Source organism: Hyla sarda, chromosome 4 (genome assembly GCF_029499605.1).
Source record: "Hyla sarda isolate aHylSar1 chromosome 4, aHylSar1.hap1, whole genome shotgun sequence".
Classification (NCBI taxonomy): domain Eukaryota; kingdom Metazoa; phylum Chordata; class Amphibia; order Anura; family Hylidae; genus Hyla; species Hyla sarda.
In genome coordinates, this window is record NC_079192.1 from 52,805,981 (window position 1) to 52,819,853 (window position 13,873).

The following is a 13,873-nucleotide window of genomic DNA, read 5'->3' on the forward strand; positions in this document are numbered from 1 at the left end:
CAGTCGGGTTGTTCGGGACCGCCGCGGTCAAATCGCAGCGTCCCGAACAGCTTACAGGACACCAGGAGGGACCTTACCTGCCTCCTCGGTGTCCGATCGGCGAATGACTGCTCCGTGCCGGGATCCCCTGCATGGCCGGCGCTCTCCATCGTCGTCATCAAGTCGTCGCGCACGCACGCAAGCTATGTATTAAAATACCGTATTTTTGCCGTAAAAGACGCACTTTTTCTTCCCCAAAACTGGGGTCTTATACTTCAAATACACATTAAAACCCTGTCCTATCGCGGCGGTCCCTGCGGCCATCAACGGCCGGGACCCGCGGCTAATACAGGACATCACCGATCGCGGTGATGCCCTGTATTAACCCTTCAGACGCGGCGATCAAAGCTGACCGCCGCGTCTGAAGCGAAAGTGACACTAACCCGGCTGCTCCGTCAGGCTGTTCGGAACCGCTGCAGTGAAATCGCGGCGTCCCGAACAGCTTACAGGACACCGGGAGGGACCTTACCTGCCTCCTCAGTGTCTGCTCCGTGCCGGGAACCCCAGCATGGCCAGCGCTCTCCTTTGTCGTCATCATGTCGTCGCGCACGCTGTCCCGTCATCCAATAGGAGCGGCGTGCATACCAACGGGATGGGTGCAACTGAGAGCAAGGATACCGGCAGCAGAGACGTTCCGGAGCGACGGGGACCCCCCAGGGACACGGCGACAGCGATGGAGGACATCCAGCTCTGCGGTAACGAGCAGTGACGGGTCCGGAGCGGCGGGGACCCGTGAGTATAACCTCCAATACCAGTGGTCTTCAACCTGTGGACCTCCAGATGTTGCAAAACTACAACTCCCAGCATGCCCGGACAGCCGTTGCGCACGCCGTCCCGTCATCCAATAGGAGCGGCGTGCGTAGCGAGGTGATGGCGGCGACTGAGAGCGAGGATCACGGGCAGCAGAGACGTTACGGAGCGATGGGGACACCCCGGGCACGCGGGCAGCAGTGACGGTTCGGAGTGGCGGGGACACGTGAGTATTACCTCCTATACCAGTGGTCTTCAACCTGCGGACCTCCAGATGTTGCAAAACTACAACTTCCGGTATGCCCGGACAGCCAACAGCTGTCCGGGCATGCTGGGAGTTGTAGTTTTGCAACATCTGGATGTCCGCAGGTTGAAGATCACTGTCCTATACTTTACATAGTATTTGCTTCAGAATCTTTTTTTTCTAGATTTTCCTCCTTTAAAATTGGGTGCGTCTTATATGCCGGGGCGTCTTATATGCCGGAGCGTCTTATATGCCGGAGCGTCTTATATGCCGGGGCGTCTTATATGCCGGGGCGTCTTATATGCCGGAGCGTCTTATATGCCGGAGCGTCTTATATGGCGAAAAATACGGTAGGTTAGATCTGTAATAAGGTGCAACTATTCTCCAGGTTTGGAAACCGCAAAGTTTGGGGAATAAACACCTTTGCCCCAGAGAGAAGCAGAAAAAGGTTCCGAATCCCCTTGGCAAGAAAATATTGAACAAGTTAAAAGATGTCTATTTAATTTTTTTCCCTTTTTGTTAAGGATAAAACGATTTGGAGGAAGACTGGAGAATTCCAAAGAGTATCGGAGAAGTAACCCAAGCTTCTGAACAGACGTGACCCAAATTTTGCTCCGATTCTCAGGTCCAAACACTGGTTGTCATTGGTCTGCTGGTTTGTTGGTTGCAGACTTTTTAGTTTTTTTTTTAGGGAAACCTGTGTTGGTATGAATTGATGTCTATTGGTTCTTTTCCCGCTAAAAGGTGGTAATGGGCTGGAATGCGGTCTGACGTTCCAAAGGGACGTCTATGATGGAGCGTTTCTCCTCTGACAGGTTCTTTAGAATCTCATACAATTGTTGATCGAAGAGGCTGGAGGGCTGAAAAAGAAGGTTACAAAGGTGGTTCTTAGATGGTACATCACCTGCCCATTACTTCATCCACAAAGATCGCCTGGCTGCTTTGAGAGAGAAACATTTTTAGAGGCAGACTTAAAGGGGTACTCCGGTGGGAAAAAATGTTTTCAAATTAACTGGTGCCAGAAAGTTATACAGATTTGTAAATTACTTCTTTATAAAAATCCTAACCCTTTCAGTACATATCAGCTGATATATCTTAACATGAAGTTGTCAGGATTCGGCAGGCTGGAGGTGGATCCTCTGTGTCAGTGAGGGATTGGCGTGGACCATACGGGAGAACCGGTTCTAAGTTGCTACTGGTTTTCACCAGAGCCCGCCGATGGTCTTTCTGCAGCGGTAGCAACCAGGTCGTGTCCACCAGTAGCGGCTCAACCTCACTGACTGCTGAGACTGGCGTGGTACAGGAGTACTAGACAGAGGCGAGGTCAGACGTAGCAGAAGGTCAGGGCAGGCGGCAAAGGTTCGTAGTCAAGGGCAATGGCAGAAGGTCTGGAAACACCTGTAATGGACACACACAAGAACGCTTTCACTAGGCACAAGGCCACAAGATCCGGCAAGGACAGGAAGGGGAAGTGGGTTTTTATATACATGGCGCAGGGAAGCTAATTGACACTGATTGGGCCAGGCACCAATTAGTGGTGCACTGGCCCTTTAAATCTCAGAGAGCCGACGCGCGCGCGCCCTGAGAGCGGGGCCGCGCGCGCCGGGACGTGACAGCCGGGGAACGGGACAGGTGAGTAGATTGGGATGCGACCCGCGGGCGGGCGCGTCCCGCTACGTGGATCGCATCCCCGCCGGCAGTGACAGTGCAGCGCTCCCGGTCAGCGGGTCTGACCGGGGCGCTGCAGAGAGGAGAACGCCGCGAGCGCTCCGGGGAGGAGCAGGGACCCGGAGCGCTCGGCGTAACAGAAGTTGTGTAGTTCTTTCCAGTCTGACCACAGTGCTCTCTGCTGCCACCTCTGTCCATGTCAGGAACTGTCCAGAGCGGGAAAGGTTTGCTATGGGTATTTGCTTCTACTCTGGACAGTTCCTGACATGGACAGAGGTGTCAGCAGAGAGCACTGTGGTCAGACTGGAAAGAGCTACTGTACACAGCTTCCTCTGGAGCATACAGCGGCTGATAAGTACTGGAAGGGTTCAAATTATTAAATTATTACAAATCTGTTTATCTTTCTGCCACCAGTTTATTTGAAAACCGCTGTTTTCCACCAAAGAACCCCTTTAACCTTGATAGGCATATCCCACAAAAAATTCTGCAACATTTTTTAATAACAGTCTAAAGAACATAGGTAGAGATTCATCAAAACTTGGGTAGAGAAAAAGTTGACCAGTTGCCCATAGCAACCAGATTGCTTCTTCGATTTTCAGGCCTCTGAAAACTAAAAGAAGGGATCTGCTATGGGCAACTGGTCAACTTTTTTTTAGAAGTTGTGTTTCTCTGATCTTGGCAACTAACAGGGTGTCGGCTTCAGTTAACAACTTGCACCCGCCATGTATGGAGTTGGCTCATTGGGTGGCATATTTAGACTAATGACTGCAATTGGTCAATTTCTACAGAGCATGTATTCCCTGTAGCTTTATATCAAGGCATCTCTGCTTTTGTTAGGAGATGTTCACATGTGAATAAAGCAGGAGAAGAAAATCTTCCTTACTCTAAATCCTCGGTAGAGTTTTTATTTTTTTTGGGGAAAAAAATTTATTTCCAGTTTTTATTTTTATGCTGTATATTAACTATTGTAAACAAGGTTATACATTAAAGGGGTATTCCGGGCAAAAACATCTTATCCCCTATGTGATTCCGCACTCTCGTTGACACTTCGGAATTTCCGCTTGCGGAAATTCCAAAGTATCAACGAGAGTGCGGAATCCCATAGAAGTGTATTGGGGCTTTCATTCAAGGCGGAAGTCGGCAAGCGGAATTCTGCTGGCGAAGATTCCGCCGTGCGAAAAGACCCTTAAATTTTTTTAAAAAAACTCTTTCATGAGCCTAAACAGGATACGGGAAGAAAAAAAGGACCTTTGTGCCAGCGTATGCAATCTATAGACTGCATACGTCCACAATTGAAAAAGGGAGGGCTCACTCCCGAAACGCGTCTTGTCCTTGTATCACACCCAAATGTATGTGTCTGAATAAAATATCATTGGGCTATACTTTTGGCATCTTCATTGACCATCTGACGATCCGAGCAGCGCTGGCACAAAGGTCCTTTTTTTCTTCCCGTATCCTGTTTTATGTACTTGCCGACTCCCAGGAAGATCCTGGCCACGACCTGCAGGCTGCAGCTCCGGATTATCCACCAGTACCCCAACACGGAGGGGTTATATGCATGAACCCAAGGTTCACGTAAGGTGAGCATATTACCTGCTGTGTTTCACACAATACGTGACCCGTTGGAATTACACGAGGCGCTGTCCTCCATTTTCTCTTGTTATTTCCTGAGCCAAGGAAGGTCCTGGTACCCCCATTCTAATATCATGAATGAAGTATTGTGTTTGACTTCCTTGTTTGCGAACAGAATGAATGAAGACCACATTCCCAACTTGGGATTCTGTGGAGAAAAAAGGAAAAAGACCGAGGGAGAGCGTCTCGTGTATTACCCAGGGGTAAGAGAGTGGTGAGTGGGGGGGGGGGGGGGGGGGGGGTAACCCCGCGGAGCTTATAGATGGCTGCTCACCTTGAAATAGTATCAAATGCGCATGTAACCCACAACCAAAGTTGGGGTGCTAGGTGTACGAGCCGCTGCTGAGCCAAAGGGTTGCAGGGGCAGACAAGGTCGTCCTGGAGTGGGTAGTAGAAGCAAGGCAGGAAAAAACCCTTGAAGTTGGCGCTGCTGACTCAGGTGTGAAGGATAAGGCGAAGCCAGAGGTATTGAAAAGGTCCTCAGCAGGACATTTTATTAATAGAAAATAAAAAAGGGACAGATGACGCGTTTCGGGAGGATCCTTCCCTTCCTCAGATCAGGAAGGGAGGGATCCTCACGAAAACGCGTCATCTGTTCGTTTTTTATTTTCTATTAATAAAATGTCCTGCTGAGGACCTTTTCAACACCTCTGGCTTCGCCTTATCCTTCACACCTGAGTCAGCAGCGCCAACTTCAAGGGTTTTTTCCTGCCTTGCTTCTACTACATTCCCAACTTGGGAGGAGCCTTGTCAAACCTTCATAACACCTCATGTTGCCCCTATTGTTTTTTTTTAAGAATAAATTCCATCAATGAATAAGTAATGAGCCACATGGGGTATGGGACATTCAGAACAATTTTTTATTGAAGTCAACAAGCAAACTTTCAAATCAGCGGAATGTCATAAAAAACACTTTCTCATTTTTCTTCGTTAATAGTTGAACAGCTAAAACACACATTTAAAATGAAACAAAAAAAAAAAAAAAAAAAAAAAAAGTAGAAAAAAATTAACAAAAATACGAAAAAAAATAACGTATATATAGGCAATGCAATTTTAATGTACAAAATGTGTATGCACAGACATTCAGTGATAACTAAAGTGGTACAGGTAACTCTAAAATGACTAGTGTAATACTTCCTTCTATATACAGTAAAAATTGGTCAGTCCCACTTAAGACTCGCTAACAACTGATTTCTTCAGTCTCGATACGTAAACTTTGATCATAAATGCCATATATTTAAAGCACTTAAAGGGGTACTACCGTGGAAAACTTTTTTTTTTTTTTAAATCAACTGGTGCCAGAAAGTTAAACAGATTTGTAAATCACTTCTATTAAAAAAATCTTAATCCTTCCAGTACTTTTTAGGGGCTGTATACTAAAGAGAAATAAAAAAAGAAATGCATTTCCTGTGATGTCATGACCACAGTGCTCTCTGCTGAACTCTGCTGTCCATTTTAGGAACTGTCCAGAGAAGCAAATGTTTGCTATGGGGATTTTCTCCAGTTCCTAAAATGGACAGCAGAGGTCAGCAGAGAGCACTGTGGTCATGACATCAGAGGAAATGCATTTGTTTTTTGGATTTCTCTGTAGTATACAGCCCCTAAAAAGTACTGGAAGGATTAAGATTTTTTAATAGAAGTGATTTACAAATCTGTTTAACTTTCTGGCACCAGTTGATTTAAAAAAAAAACATTTTTTCCACGGTAGTACCCCTTTAACATGACTATTTGCATGGTTTCGTTAGATAGAAATGTATACATACATGTTTGCTATTTGTATCGTACAGGAGGCGTGAGATGAAATGGCTACAAGCATTAAAGTGCAATCTCCATAGAAGTTTATGAAACACATCCAGGATCGAACACGTGACTATTTGGAATAAAGTGCCTTTTTTTCACGACCCCCCCCCCCCTTTCTTCTAAAATACCAAAAATAACATGGCAGATGCACGTAAATATCCTTATTCCAGTATAATGACATGAATCGACCTGACCTGAGAAAACCAATTGACAGCAATGAGTTTCATGATGGTGAGATTAATCTTGAGGTCACAGTCTTAAACGCGGCAGCCAGTCCTTCGAAGAAGTGTCACGTCTAAAGAGTTAAAACTTTCGGTCAAATCTGAGGTTGTGCTTGTAACTTGCCGTCCATCTATATACAAAGTACATTGAAGGCAGATGAAGAATAAAATAAAAACAAAAACAAAAAAAAACAATACACAAACATTTACTTTCAAATGTACAATACATTTACAATAATAATAATAATAAAAAAAAAAAACGTATTCGTATTAGCTACCAAAATGTATCACCAACATCACATCGGTCTCACTATTTCTATCTTACGTGGGACTGACCTTTTAAAAAAATATATATATAAGTGCGGATGAATTACACTTAAATAAAAAATTCAAAAAAAGACAAAACTGTAATAATCCCACACACCTCGTACACTATATAGTTTAATATTAATGTGGTCATATCAAGTCAAAAATACAGAAGATACGCCCAGTTATGTGAATTTGTGAACTCATTTGGGTTAGATCCTCGAAACTAGACTCTCTATGCATCGACCGCCTCTAACACTACCAACTTCTCGAGCTTTTCCTGGATAGTCGAATTGGTGGTAGAGCAGTGGAGGCATCTTAAAGAACGATTCCAAAAACTACTTACAATAATTATATAAAAAATAAATGTACAATTCAATGTGTAACTTTAAAAAGTTTTTTTTTTTATCATCTTTTTTTTTAAATTTTATTAATTTTTTTAGTTTTTGTTAATCTGCGGCTTTAGAAATACTACCCGCCTAAAATGGCAAAAAAAAAAAAAAAAATAAAAAAAAAAAGACGAAGGTACAGAGTGATGGAGATTATATTATTAACACTTGGCAGGCATTTGGTTTACCTACGTTAAAATGGTAGTAGTTTTTTTTTTGTTTTTTTTTCCTGACCACTACTGTGATAAAAAAAAAGAAAGAAAAGAAAATCAGAATATATCGAAGTAAATAAAATATGATTCAGAAAAATAGAAAAATATATTTATGTACACATCTCAACAGAAGAAAAACCGTAAACATATTGAAAGACGAAAAACCGAATATTTAGCGTTATAATCAGGTAGAGCAGATTGGAACTTCCTTATACATGTGCAGTTGAAGAACACTCCAATTGTCAACTCACGGCACAGAACTACAATGCCTATGACTGTATAGCTAGCTACACGGGACATTGGTCAAGTGAAAGTCCATACTGGCCCATTGTACCCATACTTATAGGGGTATGTGGGCCTACTGCAATATTCACGTATTTATCACCTACTCAGTAGATAGGTGATTATTGCAGTAGCCATGGTCTAGTAGCCCTGGGGGGGAATCAGAGTTCTCCATTTAGGTGATTAGTGGGGGTCTGACTGTGGAGGTCCCACCAATCACCTAAATGGAGAACCCTGATTCCCCCCCGCCCCAAGGCTACTGGGACCATGGCTAGGAAATGGAATGAAGCAGAGGTCAAACATGAGCCCCACCGCTCCATTTAAAATCTATGGCCTTGACAAAAACAGTCGAGCGCAACTGCCGGCTATATTTATCGGTGTCATAGACCTTGATTGGCTAGGTGGCACGCAAGCTCAACCAATACTCCCTTCTAATTTTTCCTAGCTGCTCCCCTGCAGGGGGTTCCCGTTGGCTGGACTTCCACCAACTCAAAATTGATCATCAATCCAGTAGACAGATGATAATTGTTGCAGTTCAGAATAGCCTCGGACATGACACCCAGGCTCCACTCCGCCTAAGTTCTACTGAAACAAACTCAATGCACCATAAGGATCTACAATACTGTAAATTCGGTTTGGGGGGTCTGAGTGTTACGGGCAGAATACAGTTAGCATAATACAAGTACAACATGCCCTACTGAATGAGACCGGATGGCAATCTTTGCCCTATTGCCTTAACTATTTCCCAGTGATCTGATGGGGCGAATATCTGATGGGGCTTTTCTATGGAAGAAACAAGTCAACATTAAAGTGATTATACAGGGTTAGAAAAACATGGCGGCTTCTCTTCAAAAACAGCGCCAAATCTGTCTACAGATGTGTGTGTGGTACTGGAGTCCTATCCATTTTAGTGGAAATAAGCTAAAATACCAGACACAACCAATGAACTGGTGTGGCACTATTGTGAAAAGAAAGGAGCCATGTTTTTTTTATTATCCCAGACAACTTTTTTAGAGCCGCCTTCCGATGACGTACGTAAGGTATGTCAGTCATTGCCAGAGCCTGTGTTTGTTGCCAACATGCAAGGACCTAACACAACTTCTAAAACATGTCTGAATGGAATGACATAAAGGTCTAAGGCCAGAAATCTCCTTTCACCGTTCCTGCTGGGAATTAAAGACTATAGTAAACTTACATGGGTATCCATAGAAGTCACAATCAATGTATATGCTAAAAGCATTGCAAACACATTGCTCCGAAAATAGTAGTGCAGAGACTGTAATACATTAAATCCTATATGTAATCAACATAGACAATAAAGATAAAGCACTATGACAAACAGCACAATGACAGGACCTAACAGGCCTCAAGTAAAAGTTTTTCACCAAAAATGTTTAAAGGGGTACTCCTGTGGAAAACTTTTTTTTTCTTAATTAACTGGTGCCAGAAAGTTAAACAGATTTGTAACTTACTTCTATTAAAAAAAATCTTAATCCTTCCAGTACTTTTTAGGGGCTGTATATTACAGAGGAAATGCATTTCTTTTTCGATTTCTATTCTGACCTCTGCTGTCCATTTTAGGAATATGCTGCTCTGGACAATTCCTAAAATGGACAGCAGAGGTCAGCAGAGAGCACTGTGGTCGTGACAGAAGAGAAAACCAAAAATAAATGCATTTCCTCTGTAGTATACAGCCCCTAAAAAGTACTGGAAGGATTAAGATTTTTTTAATAGAAGTGATTTACAAATCTGTTAAACTTTAATGTCACAATGTATATGCCATCTCTCCCTCAGGAACAAGTATATAAGGTAGGACACAAGTCACTCCAATTGGCTCGGTAGCTTTGACAACTGTTTTTGTATAAAATAAAAAGTAGCAAAAACATTAGAAAAAATTAAACATTTACTACGTTGAACACATTCTGTTTTCCAGGAATAGGAATCAATCATAGCTGCATACATCCAAAAACAGCACCACACCTGCTCACAGGTAGTGTGTGATATTGCAGCTCAGCGTACCAGTCAGTTTGATATAGCCAGGCTACCAGACGCAAGCCATGGACGTGTGTGGCGCTGTTCTTGGCCATGATTTTTCTAACCCTGAAGGCTATATCTGAGGTATGTGTTACCTCTTTTATATTCTTGAAAAAAATAGCAATGGGTTACAGCAAAAGTAACTAGAAAAACCTTTCCCTTTTCTAATTCCCAATGCGGAACAAAACGACAAAAACAAAAAGGGAATATATCTTGGCACTATACAAACAGACCTAGAAAAAGTAAGGACATGTTTTGAAAGTTTTGCTTTATATATATATATATATATATATATATATATATACCCTATAAATTTTTTTCCCATAACCTCTCAGGATACCAATTAATACAATGAACAGTAGCTGGCGGTTGTCCACAAAAAAACAAAAAAAAAAAAAACTATTTAGAAGGGCTCCTAAACTATAAACCTATCATAGGATATCCAGAAATGTGTAAGTCTGTAGGGGAGCTTGGTAATAAGTGTTTAATTTACCTGCAGCGCCCCCACAGGGCAAATCTGTGAGCCCATCTGCACACTGTGAGATAGATAGTGATACAATAACATGAAAGTTACCTTTTATAAAGCGGATAGCCTTTGGAGAAGTTATAAAATGAGGTTTTCTTTCTAAGCTGGAGTCATACAGGCGGAGCAAAGCTGCTGAAGTGTGGCAGCTTTGTCCACCTCTTGACGCCACCTGTCTCACTGCTCAGTATGACAGACATACAGGGTCCGGCTCACAGTATAAAAATCATGCGTCTGTGCTGTGCAAACGAAATAGGCACATGCGTATTTGTCTATTTAGAATGCACGACACAGGCACATTTTCCTTAAATTTTTTTTATACATATATTTTTCTTTACACATTTTATTTATACAGGGCTCAGCTCTGTAGTGCGGGGGACGCTAATTCATATGATCCCTACCTTGCCCAAATCTGTCCGGCCATTCACCCGCAATCTTAGTTTTTCAGTATATGCAAATGTGGCTGTAACTGGCATGGGCGGTGTTTTCAGGAGCCTAGTGGCACTGTGACGTCAGTCCCCCTGTCCGCAGCACTGCCGCTTATGAATATTCATCCCCCCTCCCTCCGGCTCTCCCTGACGTTCCCAACTGGTCTTCACTGTGTATGTGCCGCTTCCTGACATGCGCAGTGAAGACCAGTTAGGAGCGGCGGGGAGAGGGAGAGCCGGAGGGATGAGCGGGGGATGAGTATTCATGAGCGAGCGGCGCTGACGTCACAGTGCCACTAGACTCCTGAAAACCTCGCCCATGCCAGTTACAGCAACATTTGCATATATAGATAAACTAAGATTGCGGGCAAACGGCTGGACGGATCCGGGCAAGGTAGGGATCATATGAATCAGCGTCCCCCGTACTATCCGTCAGTGCCTGTGGTTAGTGCGGGAGTGAACATGTGACCGTTTTCTTTTAAGGTCTCAATCAGTACTATTTTGGCATATTTTATCCCAACTAGTTAAAGGAATACTGTAATGCAAAATAACTTCTCTCCTATCTGAAGATCTCCTGTACGGGCCCTGGCAGTCCACATGAAGGAAACGTTCTGTCCCTGCATGACGCGGCGGCTGACACGTCCCCTCCATGTATCTATATAGGATACATTGGGGGGCGGTCTGTCGGCTACCGCTTCATGCGGGGACGGAACGCTCCCTTCCTACAGACTACTAGGGCCCCGTACAGGAGATGGCGGGGGTCCCAGCGATCGGACCCCCCCACAATATATAACTTCGATTAGATATTTTCCACTACAGTATTCCTTTAATAAAGATGTGTCCAGTGTGCAGGTCAGTCCCAGGGGGATTACAGTATGTGACGGTGCAAAACCATGTGCTGGCCTTTTATTCATGTTAAAATGATATTATCAATAGTTTAGAGGACAATAACACAGGCTAACGGTGAAAGGTTTTGCCACTTTCGCATTTTAACGTATCAGCTTTTATACATCCATTTGGCTGTCCGGGCATGCTGGGAGTTGAAGTTTTGCAACATCTGCAGGGACTTAAAGGGAAGCTACCTTATATAGGTGCTACTGGAGAGACAGCTTTCTTCTGGAGGAGAGCTAATTTATATACTTTAGGGTACAAGTAAACATATGTAAGTATATCTCATTACACTTAGTGAAAGAACATTAGAAAGTCTCCAGGTTATTAAATTGGGTATTATTATATTGAAACAGACAAAAAAGAAACACAAAAACAAAACTTAACAGCAAACTATTATTTAGAAGGGATAGAAAAAGCTTAAGATGGTTCTTTACACCTTGACTTGTGGACAGGGGGAAAGTTTTATTTCCCCAGAGTACCCCTTTAAAGGGTTATCTAGAAAGAAAATAAAACCAAAACCTATACTTACCCATCCCTGGTCTCCTGCAGCTCCTGTCCGACTCCTTCCAGTCCTCCGATCTTCTGTCTGTTACTGAGACAAGCGCTCAGTGCAGGAGCTGACGGAGTAAAAAGTTCCAGCAACAAGAGCTTGTCTCAGTAGCAGAAAGAAGAGAGAAGATCAGGGGACCACATGGAGACAAACGGGAGCTGTGGGTTACCAGGGATGCGTAAGTATTGTTTTTTCCCCCTCTATTTTCCCTTTGCACCATATATATATATATATATATATATATATATATATATTTATTTATTTATTTATTTATTTTAGAAAAAACACTGGATAACTCCTTTAACTGCTTTTGGAGTCACATGATTTTCCGATCCCTAAGATTACTGTTTTCAGTAGCTGTGGATCGGCAAAACCACATCAAGCTGCTCAGTGTACTGTAAAATTATCTGACAATACCACCTAAAAAACACATTTGAGAGAACGTTCAGCTCCATCATATAGCGATATATATAAATCTGAATATATAACATATTCTGTAGTTATCCGGATTTACAGCCTGTACTATAGTTCAGAGCAGCATTTACAATTCTGCCCTAAGAGTTTAGTTGCGCTCCTATAATGTTGGGGTTAACGTTTATTGCCCCTTTCCTGGAATGGGGACTATGGTAAAGACTATAGTTTGCAGACTGCAAATGGCTTGTGCCACTATTCAGCTGTTTCGGATTGTAAGCAGATTTCAGCTCTGAAGTTTTTAGCATTCTTAATGCAGCTCTGGACCATAAAACAGGCTGTGACCTAGGATCGGTACTGATGTATTTGCATAGGGGATCAACCTTTTTATGTTGGATTAACTCCATATGGAAAATGGTGCTCAGAGGGAGGTGAACAGGTTATGCCTTCTCTTCCTTTATTTTAGGGTATGTTCTATTTTTTTAAACTATTGTTCTTGTTACACAAAAGTTTCGGCTGCAGAAGGTTTGGCTACAGAAGGTTTGCCTCCACCTTGACTGCAACAATTTTGAAGCAGGATAGCCTTATATGACAGCCGCTCTACAAAGAAAAGGTGCAACATATACAGTACACTGTTTTACATAAAGTCCTGCCCATACCAAAGAGTGGATTAGTGTACTTAAAGGAGTACTGCAGTGTTAGACACTTATCACCTAACTGATCTCCCGTACATCCCCCTCAATACAGCTCTATGGGAGAGGCGGGGATGAGTTGTTATGGCTGCAGTTGTCCTTTAATGCTCATTGTTAAACCGTATTGAAATCATACAAAACTAATGACAAAAACTGGCAGTAGCTTTAAAATAGCAGCATCTACTGGTTTTCAGATGATGAACAGGATACCGATTTGGATAAAGCCATACAGAAAGTGAAAAAAATTTACGTAACACTGCTAAAAAACATTACAAAACAATCAAAACCGTGTATGTAAAAAAAAATAAAATAAAATAAACAGTTGATACAATGCTTCATTGGCACACAACTGACCAATAGAATTATTATTTTTTTCTTCCTGCCTTGTGTGAACAAGACAAAAACTAATGAAATTTGCAGGCTGCTGTGCTTGGCACAACACGGGCAAAACGTTCATACCCAGAAAGTGAGATTTAACATGAATCAGTGACACTTTTTTTTTTTCTGGTATTGCAGCAGACATCATTTAAGTGAATAACGCTGATCTGCAATCCCAGACACAACCTATAGACAAGAGTGGCACTGTTTCTAGAACAAAGGCAGACTTTTTTCTTTTGTTATACCAAACCCCTGATGCCCCTTTGAACACCTAAGGGGAGGGGGGGGGGCAATTTGTAATATAAATGATATAATTATTATTACTAATTATTATTACACAGTGCACCAGATACAAGATGGTGTACATTTCAGCTAGAATTCACTCTAGTTCTAGGTAACAGGTGCCCGCTTCTAGCTAGGGCC

The 13,873-nt window shown here is 42.8% G+C and overlaps 1 protein-coding gene across 7 annotated transcripts in view; it reads right to left on the reverse strand.

The window, feature by feature from the left end:
* Nucleotides 1-5,992: 5,992 nt before the first annotated feature.
* The window catches only part of NSD3 (nuclear receptor binding SET domain protein 3), a 170,540-nt gene continuing 162,659 nt past the window's right edge, over nt 5,993-13,873 (reverse strand). For all 7 annotated transcript variants that reach the window (XM_056570934.1, XM_056570939.1, XM_056570938.1 and 4 more), the window contains one exon: nt 5,993-6,485. The gene's annotated coding sequence lies outside the window, so the exon portion shown is untranslated. The remainder of the gene's footprint in view (nt 6,486-13,873) is intronic.